The 4006-nt window shown below is 39.3% G+C and overlaps 1 protein-coding gene across 1 annotated transcript in view; it reads left to right on the plus strand.

The window, feature by feature from the left end:
- The first annotated feature begins 507 nt into the window (after positions 1 to 507).
- The window catches only part of LOC130105616 (uncharacterized), a 33265-nt gene continuing 29766 nt past the window's right edge, over positions 508 to 4006 (plus strand). Inside the window, exon 1 of the mRNA XM_056271689.1 lies at positions 508 to 912. The gene's annotated coding sequence lies outside the window, so the exon portion shown is untranslated. The remainder of the gene's footprint in view (positions 913 to 4006) is intronic.

A 4006-nucleotide genomic window follows, 5' to 3' on the forward strand; every position in this document is an offset into this window, starting at 1 on the left:
TGGAATAGAGAACACACAAATGTTTGGTGAAATGGTCTTTTTTTAATAGATTGGACTACTTTAACTAATACATCACTGATATAAGAGAAGCCTTAAAATGCAAGGTTTTGCATGAGAGCAAACACATCCACCTGCTTCCCCGGCTTGGGAATGTGTTGTTCCCTGGAGGAAAACAAAAAGACATGAACTTTCTTTTATTCCACGTGCGGCTAAATTGTCTTATAAATAACTTACAGGTTTGATTGTATGAAGCCTGATGTATTTCAGGTTTTTCTGTGTATCTGTTTTACTCCACCTGTTTTTTTGTGTGTGTGTGTAGTTTTTTGTTTTAAATTAGGTACATAAGGTTTGTTTTGAGTATGTGTTATGTTTGATACATTTCAGGGTTTTGTTCTACAATATCCTGCCTTGTCCAAAAAAAAAAAAAAAGCTAATTTCTGCTGCTTTCTTTGTCGTACCAAGTGCACAGTGTTCACTTTGCCAATGTGGAATTGTGTTTCAGATCTGGGATCCTAAAAACCCGGACAGGACTCAGCCTAATTTCCAAAACTGATTTAAATTGCAAAGCCACGATCAACTAGTCTCAGACTTGCGTAACCAACTATGTCAAAGGGTGAGGAAATCCCGAGCCCACCTCCAGAGTGGCCGGAAGAAATGTTAATGTAAACGTATATCCCGGAGGAGAAGTCATCACCATGAGAAGGAATCTCTAAGAAACTGGTATAGTAGGCTACTTAATATCCACACAGACCAACCCGCGATCGACTGATTACATGGATGTACAGCGTGGATGGAAAACACACACTAGCATCTCCAATCCTGCCTCCATGAGGGATTTGCCCTCCCCACCTGTTGCCTGAGGTCAAGCCAACGCAACGCCACCCTGATAAGTCTGGCTTAGCTGGCCACTTGGTAAGGACACATCTTCTTTTGTTAGCATAAGCTGCCACTTACAGCCGGGGTGTTAAACACTGGAGATCGCCACAGATTCAGAGAGCACAACTGTGCCAGAGTGCATACATCAAGATTAGTAAACAGGTTGTTTCATTAATCGAATCAAGATGCTGAAGTTTTCCGTACTTGTGGAAGTTGTATCGTCTCGAAGATTACCGAGACATCTGCATGTGTCTCTCGATAGGGGCTGGAAATCTTAGTGTTTTATCAGATGCAATAGATAGTGAAAGGAAATCCTTGTTTGGTGTTTTTTTTTTTACATTAGACCACAAAAAAAAAAAAAAAAACTAGGAGTCCCATAGGAGAACCTTTGATTCCTGTCCTAGACCTTCAGGCCACCATACATCACTTACAGTCCATTTGAGTTCAACAAGCTTGACACAGTCTTTTTTTTAACCCATACCTTTACACAGTGGATGTCTTTAGGGGCAGATATAGAGGTATTTATGGGTAGTTCGATGTAAAACCAGGTTAGAAGTTTTCAAAGAGTATTCAGGGACTCCCTTTGGGTTAATCAGCAGGAAACCAAGAAATTTTATATTCAGTAATATTACAGATTTGACTGCACTGACGCTTTTGGATGAGAAGAAAACTGGACTAGGACACTATTGCCTTCAGTAGAGCTGATTTATAGCTGAATTGAACTTAAAGGTACAATATGTAGGATTTTTGCAGTAAAATATCCAAAAACCACTAGGCCAATGTTATATATTTTGTTTAGTTGATTACTTACAATATCCCCAATGGTTCCAACTATTTGTAAATCGTGAGAAAATTGCGATTTTAACCAAGGAAACGGGGCGTGTGAGCAGGGGTGAGGAGTCGCCAGTCAATGGTGTCATATCCGCGTTAGCCTCGGTTTCCGCTCGCACTGCCATAGTAACCATGGCGACAGACGTGGACAACTGGGTTATGCTTAGCAGGACGCTCACGCTGTTGTTGTTTTGTTCAAACATTATGGACCATGGCAAGCAGACTTTGAGACAAAAAGAGGACTAAAACTAAGATCAACATCTTTCGAGATGTCGAGAGCTAGCGTCCGCGACTAACTTCGACTTGACAGAGACGCGAGTGTTGCATGTACTTTATTAGACAGGTGAGCAAATGTACATAAAACTAACGTATTCGAATGTTGATCTAGCTTATTGCTAGTCTCATACAGCCGACAAACAACCTAACTAACAACATTCAACACACTCAAATGCCGTTTAGTGTGATAGTGTAACTGTTAGAGCGAGTGAAACAGCGCTGCGTTACCTCGAGTTTAATTCGTCTAATAAACTGACCTGTGTGAGTATTAATTCAGCACTTGCGTGTAGTTCGGTAGAATGAAATGTTCTTATTCCTTTATATCCGCGGGACTCGCGTTGCATGTGGTGCTGGTATACGTCTCTCATTAGCAATGGCGCCCTGCTTCACACCAGTCATGTTAAAAACATCACTGTATTCACTCATCCATAAAAGATCCATCAGCTTGACGACAAGATCCATAATTCCACTTGATGCTTTGCGTCATCGATATACGCCTTTGTTATTGTAAGAGATTAGCGACCCCTGGTGGCCAAAAATTACATACTGTACGTTTAATGAACTTTACACAGTTATTGAACTGAATTGAATCAACATTGAACCGACTCGAGCTGAATAATGACTCTATTGTCTTCTGTAGAGCTGCTTATAACTGAACTAAACTTGCTTCGTGATTAATGAACTTTACACAGTTATTGAACTGAATCAATACCGAACTGACTTGAGCTACTAATGACACCACTGTCTTTTTGTCTCTGATGAAGTTTGCATTGGAGCTGCACGACTCTGCGTAAATTTATATAAATAACAGTTTGACTGAATGATTCAATGACTCAATCATAAGCACTTCACTTGTTTCATTACTGGATGAATCAACGTTTTTGATCGAATCTATTGAATGAATGATTTAATGACATGCATTTTTAAGGCACTTGTCGCCACCGACTGGCATTATGATGTAATCGATACAATCTTAGTTTGAAGCGCCAAGTTACTTTCAAAAGGATTTGCTCTATTTTGATCACTACCGTAGACATCAGTGATTATATACAAGCTATAAACTTTTATCCCAATACTTCTGTGATAGTTTGAATATTTGTAACACAGAAATAACGATACAGTGTGATTGAAAAGACTGTTTGTGAAGCCGTTTCATAAATGATAACTGATCTCTCTGGGTCAGTGGCAGCGCGAACACAGATTTGAATGGTCCGGTGTGATTTTGTCAAAGGTGTAATAGACAGACAAATCGTTGTCATTTAGGAATGAGATCGGGTGGGTGTTTGAATCGAGATTGTGATCTTTTAACAATTTAATCATACAGCTCTAGTTTGCATCATTGATGCTGTTATGTCCCTGTTTATTACTGTGAAGCTGCTTTGAAACAATCTGTATTCGTTCGTTCATGTATTTATACAGGCTACCACAGTAGATCCAAAGTGCTGTACATTACAATAAAACGCAAAAACAACAAGAGAAAACATCAAAACTAAATGTAAGTGTACTAAAATGCCAAAGAAAACAAATAAGATAAAAACATTAAGATGGGAGATTATTCCACAATCTTGGACCAGCGACAGAGAAAGCATGATCACCCTTCAATTTGAGACGCGCACGGGGAATAGCTGCACAAACTTGTTAGATGATCTTAGTATTATGTCTGGACTGTAGTATTGTATTGTATAGAGCGTATTGTATAAATAAATGCAATTTGACTTGACAAAACCTACTGCACCCCTGCAATAGTGAACAAAAATGATCTGAAAATGGTTGTAATATCACAAATCTTCACTGTGATTATTATTTTTAAACATTGTGATTGTTACCTAAGTAATTTAGGAAGGCAGTTGACCCGTAACGATGACCTGATCATAATCGTCAGTGGGATCTGGTGCATTTTGAGGTGGCAATGTCATGGCAGGTTAAGCTTATATTCACTTGAGCCTTTCAACTCCCATAACCTGGGATTCAACCGGGCTTATTTTGCAAGCCTGATGAAGGAACACGCTGTAAAAATCGATGC

The sequence above is a fragment of the Rhinichthys klamathensis genome, unplaced genomic scaffold (assembly GCF_029890125.1).
Source record: "Rhinichthys klamathensis goyatoka isolate OS25496 unplaced genomic scaffold, OSU_Roscu_1.1 h1tg000323l_1, whole genome shotgun sequence".
NCBI lineage: Eukaryota > Metazoa > Chordata > Actinopteri > Cypriniformes > Leuciscidae > Rhinichthys > Rhinichthys klamathensis.